Source organism: Ovis aries, chromosome 14 (genome assembly GCF_016772045.2).
Source record: "Ovis aries strain OAR_USU_Benz2616 breed Rambouillet chromosome 14, ARS-UI_Ramb_v3.0, whole genome shotgun sequence".
Lineage (NCBI taxonomy): Eukaryota > Metazoa > Chordata > Mammalia > Artiodactyla > Bovidae > Ovis > Ovis aries.
Genome location: NC_056067.1, coordinates 23,156,077 through 23,181,832, shown reverse-complemented (window position 1 = coordinate 23,181,832; position 25,756 = coordinate 23,156,077). Strand labels below are relative to the sequence as shown.

At 43.7% G+C, this 25,756-nt stretch overlaps 1 long non-coding RNA gene across 1 annotated transcript in view; it reads right to left on the bottom strand.

The window, feature by feature from the left end:
• The window catches only part of LOC105608122 (uncharacterized), a 46,253-nt gene extending 20,905 nt beyond the window's left edge, over positions 1–25,348 (bottom strand). Inside the window, exons 1-2 of the long non-coding RNA XR_001045049.5 lie at positions 25,191–25,348; positions 24,661–24,768 (exon numbers count right to left, since the gene is read on the bottom strand). This is a non-coding gene — a long non-coding RNA (uncharacterized LOC105608122). The remainder of the gene's footprint in view (positions 1–24,660; positions 24,769–25,190) is intronic.
• Positions 25,349–25,756: the final 408 nt, after the last annotated feature.

Genomic DNA, 25,756 nt, shown 5'->3' with positions numbered 1-25,756 from the left:
TGATTTGCTACATTCCTTTCCCACTCCTGCAGAAGTGCAGAAGCTTCTGTCCAGCCTTGGTATCTGTGAAATCAGGAGGAGTACAGCCCCCTGCTGACCAGTGAAGTCAACTCCCTATTTTAACCATTCTGAGATGCTTGTTTTTGCAGCATTGATCCAACCCTCCTGACTGATATTCACACCTTATTCACTTTTCTAGCTCCTGGACCCAGGATAATACCTGGCATATTATGGGCCCTCAGGAATTATCTGCCAGATTAATAAATGAATGAAGACAGAGTCCTGACCCTCCAAAGGGAGCAGTTGTCATGGAGATTGACTAGGTAGGAAGGAGGTGAGAGTGGAAATAGAGACAATGCTAAGGATGAGTTGGCTGTATAAGTAGATGGTCTCATTCCTGAACTGGAATGCTGGTGCCTGTCCAATCCTGTCTCCTTGACAGGCTTAAAGTTTAAAATATAACTCTTCGGATACTGACTTTAGCAGTGCCTCGGTAGTTAAAATTTAAAAAGGTGGAAAAAAGAATTAATACTTATCTGTTGAGATAAAATAAGACAGAGGAATCAGCAGGTGGTGAGTAATCCACTCTCCTCCCCTGTTTCTTCTTTCTCTGGCTTAATTGATTAATTATTTAAAAAACTGAATCCATTCACACAATTGTATTAGTTTCAGGTGTGCAGCTTAGTGGTTCAGTGTTTTTACAGATTCTACTCCATTAAAATGTATCGCATGCCAATGGCCATGATTCCCTGAGCTGTAGTATAGCCTTGTAATTTATCTACTTTATACATAGTATTTTGCATTTTTTGATCCCATACTCTTACCTTGCCCCTCCCCCTTCCCTCTTTCCACTGGTAACCACTAGTTTGTTTTCTTTATCTGTGAGTCTCTTTCTGTTTTGCATAACATGTGTTTGTTTTATTTGTTAGAGTCTATGTATAAGTGGTATAATACTTATTTGTCTCTTTCTGTCTGCCTTATTTCACTAAGTATGATATTCTCTAGATTTATCCATCTTAGGGCTTCATTTATGTATTTATTATCATTTTTATTTAGTTGTTGTGGGCTGCCTTGGGCCTCTGTCCCTGTGTGCAGGCTTCCACTCGTTGTGGTGTATGGGGCCCCTCTCCAGTCGTGGTGCCCAGGCTTCTCATTGCGGTGGCTTCTCTTGTTATGAGCAGGGGCTCTAGGCACACGGCTTCAGTAGTTGCGGCCCCTAGGCTCTAGAGCACGGGTTCAGTAGTTGTGGCACTCGGGTTTAGTTGCTCTGAGGCATGTGGGATCTTCCCAGACTAGGGATAGAACCAGTGTCCCCTGCCTTGGCAGGAGGACTCATAACCACTGGACCATCAGGGAAGCCCTCAGGGCTTAATTTAGATGGTGCCCATTTGCTCTTATCTATTCACTGGTTCCTCCTCCCCTTTAGATATGGTGAGTAGTTACTGGGTGTCAGCTCCTGGCTTAGGTAGCAGATACAGGGTGGTCTATTCTCTTAGAAACTCACAGTTGCACATAGGGAGGAAGACCCAGGGTAAGTGCTGTTGCCCTCAGGCCCAAGGTGCATGGGGAGACCGCACCCAGCACCTACTGGAAGTAGCTACACCTTTTACTCTAAAATCCTTGGAACTTCGATTCCTTACTTTCCCCAAGTCCTTTAAATTGCTGTTCCATCCTTGACCAGCACTGAAGGTTTTTTTGGAGGAAGGGAAGGCGAGTCGTATTCTTATTTGCAAGATGGGGAAGCAGAGGCAGGGAGTAAGACATGCAATCAAGGTCAGTGTCAGACCTGAGATGGGGACTTTGAGGTCAGGATTTCTAGAGTCTGAGGACACCAACCCCTCATTTCTATGCGAAGAAACCAGTCTGGATGATAAGAGCAGACTGCATGATTTTAATACCTCTAGACCACATTTTTGCCCCTTGTCTCATGTCCTTGGATATGTTCCAGCATCTCCTGGTTTATAGTCTATGGGAACTTGAATAGAATTTGTATCCTACTGTTGTGTGAAAATGGTATAACTCTTAATTGTGTTGAATTGGTTCATGGTGCTTTTCAGGTCTACTATATCCTACTTTTCTATATATTCATTCTATTAATTTTTGAGGGTTTGATATTGAAACTTTGACCAAAAAATCTTAATTTATCTACTTAAAAATAATTGTAATATATAGTGGAACTATATGCAACTTTGATCTGTATTTTCCAAGCCTCTTGTAAATGTGTTTTCATACTTTCATAATTAAAAAAAAAAAAAGAAAGAAACAAGCCTGGCACAGACCAACGGCTTCCTCCAGGTCACACAGTGAATCAGTATAAAAATTAAGACTGAATCTGATTCTCTGGGTCTGCGAGATTCCAGGGTGTGTCTGGCTAAGCCACATAGCCTTTTTAAAAAACCAGGTTCATGTTGATTGGTTTTGCTTCAAATCAAAACCAATTAGATACAAGAGTCAGAAACATTAGGCAGACGACTGCCTTCTCAAGACGCTTCAAGACCCTGCTCACCCTGACATGTGTGGATGAAGCAGACCTGATTCTGGCCTGCATGCTGAGCAGACGTCCTAACAGCCTGGCATGCCGGTTGCACAGAATCAATGTTGTCAGTGTTTGTGCAAGCGTCTCTTAACGCCAGAAGCTGAGAAGGCAGGTGGATAAATGTGCAGTGGCGGGGGGAAGGAAAGCAAGCCTACCAGGTATCTGTTACTCAGAGAGAGATGAAAGAGAAATCAGCAGGCCTTTTTCAAAGCTGAAAAACAGCCTGCATCACGCGGATGGCCAGCCAGCTGGGCGACAGGAATTTCTTCCACTGTGGTTGACCAACTGGACCAGGGAAACTTCTCTGGGCTGCTTGTGTTAATATGTTGTTAATGATTGATGCAGGGGCCTTTTATGTCACCCAGTGAAAGGCAGAAACAAGGGGCCTGACTTTGGAGTTGATGACTAGACCAGCACTTGTTCTGTGCAAAGGCAGAATTTTAAAACATTTATGTTGGCTGAGCTTGAACCGGGCTACACAACAGCTCGTTGGAGGAATGAAACGATCTTGTCTGGTGTTTGCCTTCCTTTGTTCTTTCACTCAGACATTAAAAATACAGCAGGCTAAAAGGAGAAAATAAATTTCAAAGATCCTGCTAGATGTCAGGCGCAAAGAGGAGGCGAGATGTGGGGTGAGTTTGCTAAACAGATAAAGCAAGTGAGTAGGGGTGTGGAGTAGGTTCTTTGGATACAGAGACTTAACTCTGTCCTGGCTCCTTATAGCCCCCTTTGGGTATTTCTTAAGCATGGGTCCAGTGGGCTTGTCTGATGGCTCAGTGGTCAAGAATCCATCTGCGATGCAGGAGACTCGGGTTCAATCCCTGGGTCAGGAAGATCCCCTGGAGAAGGAAATGGCAAACCATTCTATTCTTGCCTGGGAAATCCGATGGACAGAGAAGCTTGGTGGACCCGACCCAGAGAAGTCGGGTTGCAAAAAGTCGAACATGACCTAGCAACTCAACAACAACAAGTGCACCTGCCGCCCCATTTCCTGGGTTAGGTTTTTCTTAACAGAGCATTCTAGTGTCCTCTAGTGAAATAGCTATTTTCTGTGTTCTTGGCTCTGAGCATGATGTGGCTTGGATACTCAAAAACAATAAACTTACTTATTGATGTATAGTATAAATACAGAAAAGTTTTCTGGAAATCACAAATGTGCACCTTTCTGCATATACGTGTTCACTAGTTAAATACACCCATGTAACCCCCACTTGCATCAATAAACAGAACATTAGTTTGGACACATTGTCTCCAAAGAACCAAAATGATTTTTTTGGAACTCTTCCCATTGCAGATCAGATTTTCATATATTTGATAAATAACTAGGGTGATCATATAATTTATCTTCCCAACTGGGAAAACTTTGGGAGTGAAAATGTACCATGGGCATAAACTGGAATTGTCCTGGCTACTGTAAATAGTGCTGCATGAACATTGGGGTACATGTGTCTTTTGAGGAAGGAGGCTCAAGAGTGAAGGGATATCTGTATAATTATGACTGATTCACCTTGTTGGATGGCAGAGACCAAGACGACATTATAAGGCAATTTTCCTCCAATTAAAAAACAAGCAGCAATAAAATGGAATTGTCCCAGGAAGTGAGAAATGTGTGTTCGCTGTATCGATCACAACAGTACACGTTAATCGAGCACTGTGTTCTTGAGTCTCCACTTGGTACTACAGTGCTCCATCCTCTTTCTGCCCTTCTTTCCCTGCTCTGTGACCCAGGAAGTAGACTCTTGTGTCCTGCATCTCTGCGTTTCATTGCCCTTTGGCTTCAGCCAACGGGAAGGCCGGCAGGAAATCATAAGTTGGGAAGAGAGAGAAGGAGTGTTTCTTCCCTCCCTTTACTGGCGCTGCATCTCTGGCCATGACTTCCCCCTTTCACGGCTACAGCTCCTGCTGGGGTGGCCCTCATCCAAGCCCCGGATGCTCTGGCCTCCAGTAGCACATTTTCCTCCTCTTGTCTTTCAGCTCTAAGAGATGGAACAGTTTTTCTCTACTGCTAGTCTTTAGGTGCCTCAGTATCCCGCCATGGTCCCCGCACCTGCCCACGGCTTGTGAGTAATTCCTTCATCGCAGCTTTCTTGCTGGAACCCTCCCAAGTGAATTCTGTTTCTTACCAGGATTCTGACTTATCCAATTGCTTGCTATGAGCCACCACTTAATCCACATCAGTTTAGGATGCCTTTACAATAGTCCAGAAAGTAGTGACCATTGTTGTCCCCATTTCTTAGATAAGGAAACTGAGAACGGAGATTTAAAATCATTTACCGAGACATACAGGTAGAAAGCTGTGGAACTGAGTCTTACAGGAGTGGCTGGAATCTAGAGATAGTGGTATGGGTCTTGCTCAGAATAGCCTTCAAATTGATGACTTTGAGGCCTCTGATCACATCCTGTAATGACCAGGTAGCTCCCAGCAGTTCAGTGCAAAGCCCAAAATTCAGAGAAGACTCAGATAAGAAAGACAGACTGGTTTTCATTAGACGGGTAAAGCATCGACTATCTACCTTCTTGTCTTTTTGAGCTATTGCTTTAATATTGTAAAGCAGTAAGGTCACCTGAACTGCAGCATGGGCACCTCCTGGGAATTTGTTAAAAATGCAAAATTCCAGGCCCCACCCCAGACCTACTGGATTAGATAATCTGTAGTGCGGCCCAGTAACCTGTACTTTAAGAAACTCCCCACCCCCCAACCCAGGGATTCTGATGCCCTGGCCTTTGAGGTCCTTGGCTTCCTGCCTAAAGCTTGGCACTGTCTGGCTATCAGAGTTCCTTGGAATTTCCCAAATTCTTTCTTTGTCTGATGGGATTGAGAATAAATGAGAAGATGACATGAAAACCCCAGAACCCCTGTCTTCCTGCTTCCCCTGTGGACTTCATCTCTATTTGTGCAGCTGTCGAAATCACTGAAGCAGTTGTTCATGAATATTTCAGGGCCTCCGACAAATCCCAAGTCTGATTAACAGAGCATAGAGGGAGGAACCCCAGAAATGGCTGTTCTTATAGGCTGTTGCAATAGAGCTAGTTATTTATTCACTGAATCCTGGCGGGGCCCCCAAATCTGGAAGGAGGAGTCCTTGGTCAACACAGGGCCCATGTCTGATGAGGGGTTGAGGTTATGGCTGACCTTCTCTGAGAAGTTTCTAGAGAAATAATGATGGTGACATTCTTAACACTGTGATTTAAGTGGGGCTACATTACTTGGTAATAAGTAATGAAAGTGAATTAAAGGAGAAACAAAAGAAATCTATTAGAAGATATATCAGTTAGGGTTCAGGCTAAGAGAACCGGTAGAAGATATAATTAAAAGGTTTATTGCAAGGACTTGGCTGACTAGGCAAGTCCTAAATCTGTATGATAGGCTATCAGGAAGGCAGGCTGGAACTCTCAGGCCTGGGCTGGAGATGTGGTCCACAGGCAGAATTTCTTCTCTTCTAGAAAGCCTCTATCCTGTTCTTCAAGTCACTTGTCTGATTGAATTAGTTGTGCCCAGACTATCTAGAATAACCTCCCTATGGAAAGTCAACTGATTAGGGACCTTAATCACATCTACAAAATTCTTGCACTGTAGCACTGACATTAGTATTTGATTAAGTAACTGGAGACTATGGCCTAGCCACATGGACACATAAAACTGACCATCAGAGAAAAGCATGGAGTTGGTCTAGGAATAAAGGAAAGGCCACACTAAAAGAATCAAGTGAAGTGAACTTGTTCAGTCGTGTCTGACCCTTTGCGACCCCGTGGACTCTATAGCCCGCCAGGCTCCTCTCTCCATGGGATTCTCCAGGCAAGAATACTGGAGTGGGACTCTTCTAAAAATCCAGGTAGCATGGAATGCTTCTTCTTATTAAGGAGAACTGTTCCAAACAGTTTTGACCTCACATGATTTCTCTCCCAGTCATGATTCTTGGATTAATGTGACATCTTCAATTCAGTTTCCTCATTCACTCCATACATTCACTCTCTCTCACAGGGAGAATACTGGGTATCAACAATATTGATGTACTGACTCATCTGCCCTTTCCTACAGTATACACAAAATTGGTCAGATTTACCACACAGATACTCCTATGGATAAAAGATGCTTTAAATAAAGTTCAAGATTTCTTTACGCTCTTTTTGTTCTTAGACGACATCCCACTATATGTTAACTGTTGGAATATTATGTTCAAAAGTTGCTACAAGTACTTTTGTGTGGGTGTGTGGTTATATTATCATTGTGATAGATAGTTTATTCATTTCTGTTTGATTTCAGTGTTAGGGTTTACTTTCCAGACACTTTCAAATTTAACTCTGTTCTTTTAAAATAGTCACAAGGTTCAAACGTCAGAATCTTATTTAAAAGGGTGTATTCACTAAATTCTCCTTCCCATCCCTTCCTTCTCTTTTGCCCTTTTCCAGCCTATCATGATAGGAAGCCATTTTCATTCATTTCTGGTTTATCTTTTCTCAGTTTCCTTTTAGAAAAATACTATATATATAAAAATACTATGTTCAAATTTACTATTTTGTAATATATATTTTAATATAATATTTTAACTGTGTATAATATATAATATTTTAATAGGTGATACATATTCAAATACACTATTTTTGTAATATATATTACAAAAATACTATATATATATAATTCCCATTTCCTCATGTTTCTTACACAAAAGTTATTATATTATATACATCAATTTTTTTAAGTGTGGTAAAAAATACATACACAAAACTTACCATATTAGCTGTCTTAAGTGTATAGATCAGTACTTTAAATTATATTCACATTGATATGCAATGAAACTTTAGAGCTTTTTCATCTTACCAAACTAAAACTCTATATCCATTCATTTCCCTCTCCTTTCAGCCCTTGGCAACCTCCATATTAATCATTTCTATAAAACAGACTAGCAGTCCTATTGAGCCAAAGGAAGGGAGACCAGTGAAGGTGACTGGCTTTCAGCATCTCAGTTGTCACAGCAACAGGCAGAGTGGAAATATTATCATTATGAAGTGAAGTGAAGTCGCTCAGTCGTGTCCGACTCTTGGAGACCCCATGGACTGTGGCCTACCAGGCTCCTCCGTCCATGGGATTTTCTAGGCAAGAATACTGGAGTGGGTTGCCATTTCCTTCTCCAGAGGATCTTCCCGACCTAGGGATTGAACCCCGGCCTCCTGCATTGCAGGCAGACACTTTACCATCTGAGCCATCAGGGAAGGCTGATGGTACAGATGAAAAAAAAGAGGCTTTGGGCACTAGTAGGGGAATGAGACCCCAAAAAAGGAAATAAATGAAAAAAAATGGCCAGTGGTCGTAAAATCCATGAGAAGAGATAAAATGGACTGAGAGGGGAATTGGGGGAGAATCTAAGGAGGTGTCTGTTCAAAAGAAAGAGAAAGATCTAGCAAAGAGGAGAATGGAATGGGAGATGGGGTGGTGGGAACAGCATGTTCAAAGGCCCCGAGGCAGGAACGTGTGGGCTATGCTAGAGAAAACCCAGCTAGAGAGTTTGGGTTTTACTCCAAGCAGCTCCCTCTGTTCATCTCATGCATATGCATGTGTGATGTTAACTCCACTTCAGCTATTTTGTTCTTTGGAGTAGAACGTGGAGCCATTTCTTAATTGCTCTATATTTAGCTTTGTTTAAAAATCTATAATTTAAAAACCACCAAGGGCTGGGCTGGTAATTCAGCTTCCATGGTCCATTTACTCGCTGGCTTTTGCTTCTGAGCCAGCCCACCAAGGTGACAGCGTGTGCCGATCACGATGGAAGTATTTGTCAGCAGAACATCTGCTCCCTGAGAGCTGGTCCGAATCTAGCTGCCAAACCCCAGAACTAATCTCAGGACCCCTTAGTTTAGTTTCCTGAAAAGGAGGGCTGGAGAGGGACAGCAGAACAGCTGGGGCCTAGTGCAAGGGGTGGGAATCAGTATCACATGTCCAGGATCAATTCATGTCTGGGTTGTGTTACTTATTTTTTATATTTTTGGCCTTGCCAGTGACATGTGGAATCTCAATTCCCTCTTAGTTGCTCAGTAGTGTCCGACTCTTTGCAACCACATGGATTGTAGCCCGCCAGGCTCCTCTCTCCATAAGACTGTCCAGGCAAGAATACCGGAAGGGGTACCCGTTCCCTTCTTCAGGAGATCTTCCAGATCCAGGGGTTGAATCCAGCTCTCCTGCATTGCAAGCAGATTCTTTTACTGTCTGAGCCACCAAAGAAGCCCCATAGTTTTATTGTCTACGTTTATACAATGGCGAGTAAATAAGAGCCTACTTTAGTGTGACTGAAGTTCTGAGCTCCACAAGAAAGATGTTAGCATTGAACAGGTGATAAATAATGTATTAAAAAGCAATTATTTCTTTCTTTCCTTCTAATGGCTGGTAGCTTGCCTGTTTCCCCTTGAATGTATCTATTTCTTACACTATAGCTCTCAAAAAATAACAATAAAGCTGGCCTTTCTAAATAAGAACACTGATTATGGAGGATGCTTTGTCAGGTTTGCAGGGGCTGCAAAGTGTGTAGAAAGGTTATGCTGGTCAACACTGTGCAAGGTGGGTGGTTATCTATTCACATAAGACTCTCCCAGAACAATCCAGAAAGAAAAGCCTCAAAGACACACTTGAAAGGTGACGGTAAGAGTGGAATGCATTAGCCAACCTGCGAGGGACACCATCACCCTGTCTCCCTAATTATGGGCCTGTTGCAAGTCTGAAGAGAGAGTTCTCTACATAAAATACTCGAATGCAAATCAACACTGGAGCCTGCAACACCCAGCTTCTCTTCTCCCGCACTGCCTGATCGAGATGCTTCTGTGCTTCAGCAGAGCCACATCACTGATGAATCTGCAGCTGGGCCTCTCGGACTCTCATCTCCTCTGCCTGCATCACCCCAGGCCCTGTCCAGCCAGCTTGGGGACAGTGGAGTAGTCGCTGCTGTACTGAGTGACAGGCTTTTGGCCTCCAATCAGCCAACCAATGATTTAAAATAGAAAGAGGTAGTCTTGAGATTTGAATCCATGACTTGCTACCTCCAACGCCCATGTTCTTTCCACTAAGAAAATCCCATGGGCTTCCAATTGTTAGGAAAAACAAGATGATGTCAGTAGCCTGGCATTCAAGGTCTCAGTTTCCCTGACCCTTCTTATATCGGCCAGCATCTCAAATCTGGCATGGACAGCCTCTGCACTTGGCATTTCTGGAATGCTCTTTGAACTACCTTGGAAATACTTTTTATCTGGAATCCTTGCCCTTCATCTCTCTTCCCTTAGGCTGCTCATGGCTTAACATAAGCTCTGGGAAGCCTGTTCTCTCTTTTTCATTGTGAGGTATACAACCTGGTCCTGTGCTTGACCTTCTGCTTATCTGAATCACTCCATCCCCATACATCACAGAGCACATTTATAGCAATATCCCATTCTCCCTATAGCTCTTGATCAACACCTGGCCTAGAAGAAGTGGGTTGGTTCTAGCCCCAGTTTTATTATTTGTAAACTCCATGATTTTCATTGGGAGGACTGATGCTGAAGCTGAAGTTCCAATACTCTGACCACCTGATGTGAAGAGCCAGCTTACTGGAAAAGACCTTGGTGCTGGGAAAGATTGAGGACAGGAGGAGAAGGGGACAACAAAGCGTGGGATGGTTGGATGGCATCACTGACTCAGTGAACGTGAGTGTGAGCAAACTCAGGGAGATGAAGAAGGGCAGGGAAGCCTGGTGTGCTGCAGTCCGTGGGGTCGCAAAGAGTCAGATGCAACTGAGTGACTAAACAAGCGATCATTACTTTTGAGCCTCACTTTTCTTATTTTTATGGAATTAACAATCCATGGCCTATTATCAGAGTTCTTAGAGGTGGGGACAGAGACAATAAGATAAAAAATTGGAAACCACATTTTAAACTTGTCAAGGAAGTGTATTATCATAAATACTACATGTTTTGCATTTTCCTCCATCACATTTCGCCCAGCAAATGTTCCTGTGGAAAGGAGGTCAGAGAAAGTATTCTCCCAATTTTTATAGATGGGAAAACAGGAACCTATGAAGGCTGAAGGAAGAGGAAGCAGAAATAGAAACTGATCCCTGAGAGGGTCTTTAACTTCCTGACTTCTGGCCTTTTTGTTAGATCACAGGTTTCTTTAACAGCCCTCCTGTTCTTATTCTCAGGGAAATAACACTTTTAGTAACTCAAATTTGAAAAGCTTTTAGTGAGTGTATACTTTGCACCAGAAAGACATTTAAAGGTTTGGACTGGCTCTGGGAGCCTTCGTTAGTCAGTTTCAGCCTGAGAAATTGAGCTGCAGTAGGAGGCTAGAGAGGAGCCAGGAATGGTCAGTGGTCTGGTGCACCACTGACCAGCCAGGTGACATTGGGCATGCTGGTTACCTGCTTTTTATCTCGGTTTCCTCATCTGTTAAAGAGTATCTCTGAAATCTTATAAGCTGCTCAGAGCAATGGCTCAACTACGACTCTTGTTCATTTGCACAACAAATATTTGGTAAATGCCTACAGGGTACTAGACATCGTTTTAGGCACTGGGCATATGGCGGTCATCAGAACAAAGTCCCTGCCTTCACCGGGCTTCTAGTCACAATGGCAGGCAAAAAAAGAAAACAAAAGAAAAGAAAGATATTAATGAATACAAAGATTTTTAAGTCATTAGTTAGCTTCTCTTACTGTCATTTTTATAGATTATTACATTTTTCATTTGATTTTATTGGCAGAGAATGTGAACATTTACTGGGTCATTGATTGTAGACTGCTGAAGACTCATCCTGATTTTATATCAGTGTTTCATTGCTGATTACTCACTGGAAAATAGCCACCCAAGAGACAATTCTACTGTAGCCTGGAACTATTATAAAACCAGTTTAGGTCTGTGATACTAAATGGTATAAACTCAGGGTTTGCTTAAATTAGGGCTTACTAACTTAAATTACTGCTGAAGTCAGGTGAGTCACATACAAAGGGGCAGCTGGCAGGAGCTGAGACTGAGAGATGGCTGCCGTGAGGAGGAGTGGACACAACGCAGCTGGATCTTCTGATTTTGAGATGGGGCAATTCCGAAGTTTTTCTGTGAACTTTCTTTATTTTTATTTAGTGGCAACACATTCACCTTTAAGATAATACCCTTGAGTTGGGCTAAATGTGGATTAAACAAAATCCTGGAGGTCAAGTTTAGCCCGAGAACTACCAGTTTGCAAAGATCTTTGATTTACATCATTGTGTATGATTTTCAACTTTGTCCTAAACCACCTGGCCTTTTGAAGACACTGCAATTTCCTTCCTTTGGCAGCCATCCCTATAAATAGATTTTCTGTGCCAGACCATTGCACCACCGGAGAGACTGGTGATCTTGGGTAGAGGAATCCTCTCCATGGCAGCCTGGTTTTTAGCAGATCTTAGAGTCCATCTGGAGTTTCCCAGGTGGCACTAGTGGTAAAGAATTCGCCTGCCAATGCAGGAGACATAAGAGCGGCAGGTTTGATCCCTGGGTCTGGAAGATACTCCAGGGGAGGGCTTGGCAACTCACTCCAGTATTCTTGCCTGGAGAAGCCCATGGACAGAGGAGCCTGGTGGGCTACAGTCCATGGGGTTGCAAAGAATTGGACACGACTGAGGTGACTTAGCACAGCACAGAGTCCATCTGAGTGTGGGGGAAAGAACCCAGTCCTGCTTTCCCAACTTTAATAATCACTGACTCTTTGTACTTTCCATCTTTCTGGTGATGTTTGTTTTCTTTGCATATTAATATTTCCCGCAGAAGAATGCTTAGATCCAAGAGGGAGCAGACATGGGGCATGTATACAGACGCATTCATGGTCCTTCTGGCTTAACACAGATGAAACCAAACCCCTGGGGCCTCCTCTGCTTACCCCAGACATCCAGGAGACTTTAGCTCTTTGTTTTCCAAAGATTACAGGATTAAAGTTACTGGTCACCCAGTCCCAGAATATAATCAGCCGCATGGCTGAGCTGGGCTTAAATTCTGTGCCAATGGTGAGTGACTGGCAGAGAAGCTGGGGACAGGCCTCTATAGGAGTGTAAGTGAGTCTTTATTCCTGCGGTCTCAGAGCTGGGGAAGGCAACTTTGAATCATAACAAGCTTTTCAAGGCTTTGGACTCTGGCCTTAGTTAAATGGAATTTGGAGGTGATGAGTTGGAATTTTGACTCGTGTTTCGAAGCAGCCATTTCAGCAAACCCACAAAACACCCTCAACTTCTATGGGAGCAGTGCTGAAAGTTTGAGTGTGCATCAAAATTACCTGGAGGGCTTGCAAACACAGGTTTCTGGCCCCTCTTCCAGTTTTTGATTCAAAAGGTCTAGGATAGAACCCAAGAAACTTGCATTTCTGGCCAATACTGGACTGATGCTAAGGGTGCTGGTGCAGGGATCACACTTGGAGAACCAGGACCCTAAGGAATCGGCAAACAGGTGTCTAAACAATCAGGAAATTCTTCCCTCCTCAAATTCCTTCTGGTCTCCCTGTTTAGAGGCTGCCAGTTCTAGTGGAAATCGAGTTGAAAAATCTGGGTTCCAGCTCTGACACTGCATTATTAGTTCTGTAGCCTTGGGCAAAACATTTACCTTCTCTGAATCTGTTTTCCCACCTGGAAGCTGAAAATAGTAATTCCAGCCATGCTTTCTTCACAGAGGCACGGGGAGATGCCAATGACCTCGGGGGTGCCTATGCTCAAGACCCTCCATGCAGGCGTGAGGGACTCTTACTGACTGTGGGGCCTTCAGGATTATTAGTTTTACAGTCTGTCCTTGCTTTTCACTCTGGGGAGTCCTCAGTTGTAAGACTATTTTAAAGTGAAGGACCTTCCAAATTTAAAATGTTATTTTCATGAAGAATGAATCCTTTCTGAGAGAAAACACTGTAACTTCTTTTCTCTTCAAGAACGCCTTCCAACCTGAGATGGGTCCTCTTAGCGGAATGGGCAAAACCCTCAAAATAACGGCGCCTTATGGATGTTCTAAACAGACAGTGTTCCTGTTCCTGCTGGGGATTCATTTTAAAGATTAGTAAGGAACTGTTAGTTGCTCAGTTGTTTCTGACTCTTTGCAACCCCGTGGACTGTAGCTGACAGGCTCCTCTGTCCATGGGATTCTCTAGGCAAGAATACTGGAGTGGGTTGCCATTTCATTCTCCAGGGGATCTTCCCAACCCAGGGATTGAACCCGGGTCTCCTGAATTGCAGGCAGGTTCTTTACTGTCTACGCCATCAGGGAAGCCCCAGAGCCATGTCTGATGAGAATGGGATATGGGATATGCAGAAACTAATGCAATATTGTAAAGCAATTATCCTCCAATTAAAAAAAGAAAAAAAGATTGTTGACTTGAAAAATAGTTTAGAATCAAGGAAGAGCTTAAACAGGCCAAGATAATAAGTGGATCAATCTTAATATGCTGAAGAGCAGCATGGGGTCTTTTCAAAATGGCTGGGACGTGCCTTGCCCAGAACAATCTCAAGACTTTTTCCCCAGCCCAATGGACAGGAATTCTCCCACAATCCACTCTTGATTTCTCTCCTGATGATAAACAACTGCCTTTCACTTGGCCCAGCCCACATTTATACTGGGCAAAACAAGAATGTTTTCTTTTATATTGCCCAGGCTTTTTTTTTTTTTTTTTTGCAATATCAAACCTAAATCCTGTGTTGAGTTGGCAGTTAACTGTCTGGCCATCATGTGACAAGGGCTACAAAGGATAATAGTCCAGATGAAGAGGGAACCTGGGGCTGAGAGATAAGATGAACATCCCACTTTTCCTCCCCCTTAGCACGAAATCCCAGAATCTCCCAAAGAAAGACTAGAGAGAGCTCGTGATGCCGTTTTAAGCTTTCATCCACTTTGTTCCCTAACTGGCCAATAGTGTGTGCCTACGGGCCATCCAAAGGAAATCTAGAGCCAAATGGATTATAAGTTTAATGTCACCCCTAAGCCCTCTGCTGTGAACTGGGCAATTTCATTAAAGCAAATAGAGAAAGAATGTGAGATGACACCTGCTCTGTGTCCCCCTGCTTCACCAGTCCCACATCTACGTTAGCTGCTCCTTGAATCAGGGATTAGTGCAGCAGGGACTTCCCTGGTGGTCCAGTGGTTAGGACTGCCAATGCAGTGGGTACAGATTTGGTCCCTGGTTGGACAGCTATGTACGATTCCATATGCCTCATGGCCAAAAAAAAAAAAAAAAAACACACCATAAAGCAAATGCAATATTGTGACAAATTCAGTAAAGACATTAAAAATGGTCCACCTTAAATAAAAAAAAAAAAGATTAGTGGTATGACATTCTGCATTCAGAGTGAGCCCAAGCTCAGCTTCCATAGAAGTTGAGGCAGAAAGGACAGAGTTGGAAAAATGAAATCATGGCATGTTCTAGTCAAAAAGATGTTTAAGGACCATCAGGCCCGACTTCCTTACTTTACAGATGAGGAAACTGAGGTCCACAGGTGGGAAAGGACGTGTCCAAGTCACCTGGGTTCTGGTAAAGGAATTACAGAACTAAAGTCGAAGCTGGAAGGACTTTAAGGTCATCCAAATTCCCAGGTGGCGCTAGTGATAAGGGATCCACCTGTCAGTGCAGGAGACACGAGAGACCTGGGTTTGATCCCTGGGTTGGGAAGATCCCTTGGAGGAGGGCATGGCAACCCACTCCAGTATTCTTGCCTGGGAAATCCCACGGACAAAGGAGCCTGGTGGACTACAGTCCATAGGGTCGACAGAGTCGGACGCGACTGAAGCGACTAAGCACAGCACACACACAACCTGTCTACCCCTTCAGTGAGCACCCGTCAGGAGACAGAACTCCCCTCTGCTGCTGGAATACCTTCTGTGACAGAGAACTCACTGCTTTCAGGGCCAGCTCGTTACTTTCTCCCATAGCTGGGAGCATTAGAAAATCAGTGTTTTCTTTCTGTATTCCTGTGGCTCCTTATTTTTATCCTTGGGGACATGAGATTAAATTCCAGTCTTTTCTTTAATTCCCATTCCTGTGGATGTTTGAGGTCATCTGTCATGTCTTCTATAAATATTTTTTTTGGGGGGGCGTACAACAAGCATCTCTTTATGTCTCCTGTGATTCACTGTCCAGGCTTCTCACCACCCAAACACTCTGCCCACATTTACCTGAATCCATTTTGAATGTAGGATGCCTCAAACTGAATGCAATCTTCCTGTGTCTAATTTGTTCTAAAGACTTAGCATCTATTAATTCATCCTAAGATCATATAGCCTGGAGGAGGGCATGGCACCCCACTCCAGTATTCTTGCCTGGAGAATCCCATGGACACAGAGGAGCCTGGCGGGCAACAGTCCATGGGGTTGCACAGAGTGAGACACAACTGAAGTAACTTTGCACGCGCACACATGCAAGATGATGTTGATTGCATTCAGAACAAACCATTCAGGGTTCCTTTGGTTGTAAATGATGAAAATTAAATTCTAACTAGCTTAAGTAAAAGTGGGAACTTAATAGAGATGAATGGGTCCAGGGGCTCAAGCAACATTTGTCTGAGGTAGGTATCTCTGTAAGTATTTTCTCAGCTTTGCAATTGTTGGCTTCATGGCTAGGAAAGATAAATGCCTGCCGTGCTCTCTTAGTCCGTTTGGGCTGTTATAACAAAATGCCACAGGCCAGGCAGTTCATAAACAAGTTCTCACAGTTCTGAAGGCTCTAAGTCCTTCATCAGAGTGCCAGCATGCTTGGGTGAGGGGATCTCTTCCAGGTCACAGACTTCCCATTGTGTCCTCATATGGTGGAAGGGGCTAGGGACCTCTCAGGAGCCTCTTTATAGAATGTTAATCCCATTCATGAGGGCTCCACCCTCATGGCTTAAACATCTCTCAAAGGCCCCACCTCCTAATACCACCATCTGTCAGGGTTTGGATTCCAGCATAGGAATTTTGGGAGAACACATTCAGACCACAGCATAGACCAGGTTTAAATGTTCAAAGTTCCTGGTACGTGGGAATAAAAGAGAGTGGGCCTCTGTATTAGCCTGCAAGAGCTGCTGTCACAAAGTCTTACAGACGGAGTGGCTTAAACATCAGAAATTGTTTCCCAGTTTTGAAGACTAGAAGTCTGAGATCAAAATGTCGTCAGGGTTGATTTTTCTTCTCAGAGCTGTGAGAAGACTCTGCTCCATGCCTCTCCCCTAGCTTCTGCTAGTTTGCTGGAAGTATTTGGTGCTCTCTGGCTTTGTAAAGGCATCACCCCAACCTCTTCATCTTTACATGGCCCTCCCCTACGTGTGAGCCTGTGTCTGAATTTCCTCTTTTTATAAAGATGCTCATCACAGTGTATTAGGAGTCCCACTGATTCCAGTAAGACTTCATTGTAACTAATCACATCTACAATGATCCTATGGCCCAATAACATCAGATTGTCAGGTATTTAGAGTTGCTGCTGCTGCTGCTGCTAAGTCGCTTCAGTCGGGTCCGACTCTGTGCGACCCCATAGATGGCAGCCCACCAGGCTCCGCCATCCCTGGGATTCTCCAGGCAAGAACACTGGAGTGGGTTGCCATTTCCTTCTCCAATGCATCAAAGTGAAAAGTGAAAGTGAAGTCGCTCAGTTGTGTCCGACTTTTAGTGACTCCATGGTGTGCAGCCTACCAGGCTCCTCCGTCCATGGGATATTCCAGGCAAGAGTACTGGAGTGGGGTGCCACTGCCTTCTCCTTAGGACTTCACCATACGTATTTTGGAGAGGAAACACAGTTCAAACCATAACAGCCTCTTTTACAATAATACTGCCAAGAACACCCAAGGCTGCATTTCATGGGTTCTAGTGAACAACACACCCATCCCTGAACTGATTAATCACAGTAATGCCGGGACAGAGACATGTCTTCTCCTGGAGCCCCTGGTGAAGTCAGTACAACCCAAACCACAGGGACTGGGAGTAGGGGAGGGATGGGTCTCGAGGAAAATGAAGGTGCCCATAGAAGAGGCAGTGATGTATGTTGCACACACAAAACCTAGATATTTACTACACAAGGGAAACTGAGCACATCAGAACCCCGGGTCCAGCACTGGGCAACAGCCGAGGCTATAGAAATAGGCCACTCCAAGAATGCACTTGACTCCCTTTAAAAAGAGATGGTGTGTGTGTTGTCATGAATCAATCGGTGAAGTTGGGCTGCCAAACACTTTGGTTCTTACGAGGCCTCACGGAAGCTGCTTCGGCTCTCGGTAGTTTCGTGTTTTGCATTCATTTCTTTTCATATCGGAAGATTAAAACAATAGCTTCTGGTTATCATCCCACATATTATTGATTAAAATCCTTGCCCGAAGACCTTCCATCTCACTTTTCAGTGTGGCATGATTTACTTTTCTTTTTACTCCCTGTAACAGATGATTAATGCTGATCTCCGGAGTCCCGGTGAGATGAAGCTGGGTGTCAGGTACGATTTGTCAGCTTGGAAGTATAGATTATTTTATGTTTCTCGAACTTTGTGGCCAAGGGAACACAGCTCTTGATGGTTAAATCCATCCACACTTTCCCCCTGGGCTATGAAATGCCAGAAACATTAAATAGCCCACTTAATACATAACCTCATTCTGTATGCTTGACTATTTTGTTTTTAATTTTTCTTCCCTTTCCCGGCTGCTCACATGAAATGGGATCAAAGAAAAAAAATTATCCTCACTGGATTTTGTTAAAATATTAATAGGTTAGGGTTGACTGGCTAAATTGAATATCTTTGCTGATCTCACTTGCATGTTTAACTTGTGCTTAGGAAAATATGTTTCCTAGGTGATAACCTTTTATGTACCAGCCTGACTTCATTGAAATGCATAGAGATAAAAATATGTCACGCTCAGCGGCTGTGCTATTCTTGTGTGGCACTGTGATTATTCAGATGGTAATTGACCCCCACCTGTAGACAGCTCCGATTCTGTAGTCAATCATTTCATTTGATGTTAAAATATGTGAAAGTACAATTATATAATTTACATTACAAATCATGCTGAATGCCAGGGGTCTCTGAACCGCTGACAAACGCAAAGAAATCGGGGTTGGGGGAGAGGCCTTTGGTCAATAAATGAAGTGAATTACACCAGGCGAAGGGTTCACTTTTCTTATTTGTGTCCATAACAAGGGCTTTTGTGCATGTGTCATTGAAAGAGTAGCTATGGCCTTCTCTCTGAAACCGCAAATGGCAACGTTTCAGATGCCTTTCTGAGGATGTCTCCCCTTTCTCTGACAAAGAATCACTCCTCCCATTAGTTAGAGAAGTGAGGGCTTGTCCAGGCCAGAAGGGAAAGCAGAGAATTTAATAAAGGGAAGAGGGCGTCAGGTCTGGGAGGTTGCAGTGCCTACTTGATGCCAAACCCAACACAGGTGTGAGTGGCAGATGTAAATTACGTTTGCCCACCTCCAAACTTCAGATCTCGACCATCAAACTTGAAGCGTACTAATATTATTGAGTCAAAGTTATTATTTATCTAATATTCAATATGTTTTTGGTATTGGGACAAGTGTTTTAGATACGTTATCTAGATAACCCTCCCAACCCCATCATATGACTTGGGTCTGCAATCAGTCTCCTCTTCAGATGAAGACAGTGGACACGGAGGGGTTACCGGGCTTGCCCAGGGCCATTTAGATAGGAAGTAAAAAGTGAGTGGTAGCAGAGCCTGGGCTGGTGACCACGCTCCTCTTCTGGATCTGGCATCAAATGTTTATGGTGGCCATGCAGGACAGCAAAGGGGCACAGACACAATTTCTGCCACAGCGGAGCTTCTGGGAAAGCAGATGGGTTGGGGTGGGAGTGGGCATCCTTGGTAAGGGTGGTCCAGATAGAGAACTCACCAGCGAGAAGGTTCTGACGGAGATGGACCAGGCACTGATGCGCAGGGGAGGGCAGTCTTCAGTCCTGCTTCCGCTGTCATAGGTCAGGGGAGGCAGCGTGGTTATGTCTTCTGTGAATGTATAATGTTTCCTGCATTGGAGCCATCCAAAGGCATACTCTTGCTCTTCCTTCTACCGGGTTCCAAAGCAGCTGGGCGGAGGGGTCCCCGGGGCCTCTAGCTTCCAGAGTGGGTGCATACTGGTCCGTCACACAGGAGCGAAAAATCTTCACTGCCCGCAAAGTGATTTTGGCCACCGAGAGCTGAGTTGGTTTCCGATGTGGACACCTGATCCTTGAAATGTGCTGGGAATCCTGCCCTATTGGCTACAAACAGCAGGTCTGCTGGCAGCGCCTCTCACAGGGGTGGAAGCCAGCCACAGCTCCCAACAGCCCTTGGGAAGAACACATCCCAGACGACATCACCTGGAGCAGATGCTGGTCATCGGACATCAATCGCTTCCATCATGCTTATATTCCACCCTCCTATCTCTTAGTCACTTAGCATAATCATCTATCTCCTAGCCTGGAGATAGATGCCTGGGTTCCAATCCTGGCTCTGTCATCTGCTGGCTGGGAGCCTTGCATAAGTTAACTTCTGTTTGCCTCCATTTCCCTATCTATAATTGAAGTGAAAAATAGTACCTGCCTTATAGAGTTGTTCTGAGTTAAAATGCCAAGCACTTAGAACAATGCCTGATACATAGTAAGAGAATACATGCATGAGTGCTAAGTTGCTTCAGCCATGTCTGACTCTTTGCAACCCCATGGACTGTAGCCTGCCAGGCTTCTCTGTCCATGGCAAGAATACTGGAGTGGGTTGCCATGCCTGCCTCCAGGGAATCTTCCTGACCCAGGGATCGAACCCAAGTCTCCTGCATCTCCTGCACTGGCAGAAGTATTCTTTATCACTAGTGCCAACTGGGAACTCCAAATGTTAAATAAAATTTCTTTTGTTCTTAAATAAGGATTATCTTTTTTGCCCAACTGTATATGTGAGCTAAATATATTTCTAATAAACTTAAAACATACACATAACCACAAAATATTATTTTAAAATCTGTTTATGGACTCCCAGTGGTCTGGGCACTGTACTTTGTGAATCCCCAGAGTCAAGTTCAAAACCCTGGGTCTGGCATTCTAAGTCCCACCCAGAATTGTCCCCCACTCACCTTTGAATCACTGTCTTCCCTAACAACTCATTATATACCTTGTGCCCTGTCGGTTTTTATACTTAAACAGCACAAGGTCATTTCATTATTTTATCAAGAGGCAATATAGCTTAATGGTTAAGCACTCAGCTCTGGTGTATATGACAGGTTTGAATTTCAGCTCTGGGCCAGTAATATCCATTACTCATCCCGTGCCCCAGCTTATACATCTGTAAAATAGGAATATAAATAGACTATACCTCCTTAGAGAGATTCAGAGAATTAAATGAGTTAATTCAAGAAAGTACTTAGTACAGGGCGTGGCTAAAGTGAGTGCTTGTGAAATGTGAGCTAAGCTAGTTGTTGGTATTTTAATTTTAATGTTACATATGGGTCCTTAAGCCTGCACGATGAATGGCCCAAAGAATGAAGCATGGACTTCTTTACCCAGGCTCTGGGGCAAGTATTTGAGGAGTTTGAGGCCCTTTCTCCCCAACTGAAAACTGCTCAGCTGGGGGTGGGGGGAGCTGGGAATGAGCCGGCCATTCCTCCATTCAATTGGAAACCCCAGCAACAGAAATCACCCACTTGGTAAACGAGCCAGACATCCTGGCCAGGGAAAATTTCCCAGGCACTTTCTGGTGGTTCATTTTGAAAGTGAATTGAGACATTATTTTTAATTAAAGTGGCAATTTGCCCTCATGAGTTTTCCGTCCCTTGATGCGCAAATGGTGGCCTCTGTTTTGTCCCCTCCTTGCCTTCTCTTCCTCCTTTTAATTTCAAGCCCATCAGAAAGCCAGTTTACTAAATTAGTTTTAATGGAAATTTAGCCAACACAAATAATAATGAAATGTAAAATTATTCCTTAGCTAATGAACAGCCAGTGGCTTTGGGGTTAATCGTTTGCTTCTGGTGTCAGCTTATTTATATTGAAATAGAATTGTAATAGGATTCCAAGCTAAAACTGTTTCATCTTCTTGATCATCACTTACCTTAGGGTTTATTCTTTATCATTTGTCATTGTTTAGTAATCGCTCTCACTTTGGACCTACTTGTGAATTAATTAATTACCTAGTTAAACTTGGGTGATTTTTTTTTCTTTAAAAGAAATCGTGTCTTATTTCACCTTAGCAATATGTTTTCATTCCAAAGCTCTCCATACACATGGAAACATCTTCATCATTGAATTTTATATCAACTGATCATCTTGACCAGCCAGGAATCAAGGGGTTCTCCCTTTATGAGCTATGGCTGATCCCCTCAGGGTCCTCCAGACAGAGCTCGAAGGGGCAGGCAGCAGAAACACCGTCCATTTCTAGAAATTAATTTTCCTTCTCTAGGACTCAGTGATCCCATTTTAAAAGGTGAGGTTTGATCACTAGATCAATGCTTCTTAAACCTGTGGAGGTTATTCTAAAGTTACTGCTGCGGGATATTGATGCCCTGGCAATCAGGTACTCACTTGGAAGAGAACTGTTCATTCAAGAAGTTCTCTCTTTTAAAGACAGATTTTTCTAAGTGAGTTTTTATTTGGAAAAACTGAGAGGGAGGTGAGGATGACTAAATAAAAAAAAATGTGTAGACTAGGGATTGGGTTTAAGGTCCCCAAGTTTGGCTACATCAAAATCACTCAAGCTCTTGAAGTAGAACCAAAGCACAGGGAACAAAAGAAAAAAAATAGAAAAATTGGACCATCAAGCTGAAATATTTCTATGCATCAAGACACCATCAACAGAGTGAAGCAGCAGCCTGTGGAATAGGACTGCAGATAATATATCTGATAAAGGGTATTTGAGTAAAATTGCTTCAGTGTAGTGCTAGTTGCTGCTGTACAATGAAGCAAATCAGTCATATGTAAAGATATGTATCTCCCTCTTGGACCTCCCTCCCACCCACACCCTATCCCACCCATCTAGGTCATCAGAGAGCATTGGCTGAACTTCCTGTGCTTTATATGAGGTTCCCACTAGCTATCTACTTCACACATTGTAGTGTGTGTGTGTGTATATGTGTATATATATATATATGCTGCTGCTAAGCCGCTTCAGTCGTGTCCAACTCTGTGCGACCTCATAGACGGAAGCCCACTAGGCTCCCCCATCCCTGGGATTCTCCAGGCAAGAACACTGGAGTGGGTTGCCATTTTCTTCTCCAATGCATGAGAGTGAAAAGTGAAAGTGAAGTTGCTCAGTCATGCCCGACTCTTCGCGACCCCATGGACTGCAGCCCACCAGCCTCCTCAGTCCATGGGATTTTCCAGGCAAGAGCACTGGAGTGGGGTGCCATTGCCTTCTCCGTATATATATGCTACTGTACCAATTTGTCCCACCCTCTCCTTCCCCATGTAGCCATGTCCATTCTCTACCTGACAAGGGATTAATATCCAGAATATTCAAAGAAGTCTCACAACTCAACAACAAAAAATGAACATCGATTCAAAATGGACAAAAAAACTTGAATAGATATTTCTCCAAAGTAGATATACAACTGGTCAAAGAAGCACATGCAAAGATGCTCACCATCCCTAATTGCTGGGGAAATATAAATCCAAACTACAGTGAGATGCCACTTCACACCTACCTACCTGGCTGTAAGGATGACTATGAAGATTAAATGACACAACACGTGGAAAGTATTTAGCACAGTGATACTTCAATAGATTATTAACATATCAATTAGTTCTCCTGACACATATTGAGCACCCGCTGTGTGCCAAGTAAGGCATGAGGTGCTTTATGAAATATGGACCACGATATAACAATGACTTTGCAAGAGGGTTGAGAAAAAAAGTTAAATGGTATTAAAAACTTAAAATGTTTAGGTTGGTTTCTGATATCAGGCTGTTCTTCATTTTTCCTCATTTAGAAAAAGCACAATATTAAAAACAAAGCAAACAAAACAACCTTAGTTTTCAATCTTTAAGGCTGTTTTGTTCCTAAAATGCCTGGATGTGAAGTTAGCACCTGCCATTCCGGATGAGGCCAGCTCCAGCTCCATCTGGAATTCACTAGAAGGTCAAATCAAAGTACTTTACCCAAGCCCTTCCTGCAAAGCAGAATTAGGTTAGACTATCCCAGCAGAAGTCTGGACCAGCCCAGCAAAGCTGCCAAGTGTTACGAGCTGTAATGCCACCACCTGAAGGCACCTTTGGTTCTGGTTCACCCATCGCATCCTCTAGCTGGGCACTCTGAGACCCAGAAAGAGGAAGGGCCCCTGTATCACTCAGGCCTTCCGGCATGGAAGGGGGTGCGCATGGGACATTCAAATTGTCTGTTGGTCTGTCTTGTACTGTCTGCTACTGAGCATATATTTCCCTGTGGGGCCTCTGCCTCCCCCATCACCTGACCTTCCACCCAAGCCTTGCTACAGCTTACTTTTCCTTAGTGCTGTTCCTTATAACTGTTAAAAATGATTGAAGAAGACCATGTGGATGATACAAACTTGAATACTCCATGAAGCGGGCATTTTCTGTCCCCAAGGGTGCAGAAAACTGCAGAATGGGGTGGGAGGCACGGAGCTTTCATTGGGTAAGGAATAAGGAACAATGAAGAGACAGAAAATGGATAAGGAACAAATAAGTAAGTATAGAGCCCAGAGCTGGCATCTGGGGACTGGCTGACTGGACAGCCTGTGTTTCAGGAGAGTCATTTACAGGAACACGGAAGTTGTCTGAGTTTCGGTTTGCTGACCTTGCACACTGGGCAGGAGAAGCTCCAGATTGAGTCTAGGAAGTTATTTCAACAAAACCCTTGCTCTTTCAGCGTCACAGTGAAGGGTGAACTGTTCGCAGCTCCGTGGTAGACGGGTTGGAAGACTTTCTCAGGCTGGGGATCTGTGATTTCTCACGTGGCCCCTTGTGGGAGCCTCTGCGATCTCCCACAATGCACTGCTTCAAACATGGCGGTCCCTGAGTCTGTCAACGCCTGTGCAACTGGATGGTCCAGAGATGCTCAAGCGAGTTAACCAAGCTTACCAGGTTCAGGATTCCCTGCCGTCCAAAAGTATGACATTTTCATGAAAACTTTCATAAGCTGAAATGGTGTCAAGTGAAGAAACAATCTTGACACATCTTGCCAACAGATGCATAAAATCAATTGAGATAAAGCACAGATACTCACAGACATAGTTCAAAGCCACGGTGGCCTGATGCTGCGATGCTGAGTGTATTGCCTGAGAAGGAGTCTGGTGGAACCACTCTCACTGTTCAGGTGTCTCCATACTGGCTTCTGCAAAACAAGCACTGAACATTATTTTCCCATTTTTGCCTTTTTTTCCTAAAGGCAAAAACTCTCTTTGGATTTCTTTCAGTTAGTGAAACAGGTACCAACGTAGGTCTTTCCTAAAAGTGAGGAGGTATTAAGCGAACTTTCAAATAGTGGGGGATACCTGTACTCAGGACCCCTGAGCCTGCTTTCATAAAGGGTGGAATCCCTGAGCCCTTCCTTTGGGAATTCCAATTCAGTGGATTCCAAATGGAAACTGGGAATCTGAATGTTTAACAGCTTCCAGGTGATGTTAGGATTTATCCAGTTAAGTCATTATTTCCTGCCTTTCCTTCCTCCATGAGCTTGCAGATAAGAAAATTGAGTCTCAGAGATAAGAAATAATATTTTCAAGTGTGGAAAAAAGAGTTCTAGAGGCTACCTACCTTTTAAAAAATAATTCATCTTTGTCCTCAAAAGCCTGGAGGAGGAAGACCCTAAAAGGATAACCGTTCCTTTGTTGTTCACAACCTTGACCGTGGAGCAGCTCTTTCTCGTCTCACCTTCAGGATAATCATTGTCATCTTCCTTTGGCAATGACTTCAGAGTCACCCCACCCGTGAGTCCTCTATAAAAACACCCCGTGTCAGTTCACAGAGAGGAATCACAATGTGCCCGGGAACATCTCTCTCCTAAAATTATAAAAGAAAAACATCAGCCTCTAAATATATCAACCACGATGAGCCTTCTATTTTTGATCCATTGTTGTGCAGCTTGAGATCCCCAGCTATTAGCGTGCTAAGCTTGGCCGAAATTAGACCGGAGATATTAAAAGCAATTAATGTTCTTCCTTTTCATTTTATTTATTTATTTTTCAGTTTCATGAGGCAATTACTTAAGAGGCTTTCAGGAGAAATCCTGAGCATCATTTTCAATCAGCAGAATGAAAACATCGCCTTTTGTGATTTGGCAAATAAACGACAGGGAGAAATGACTCGCTTCTATGTCGCTG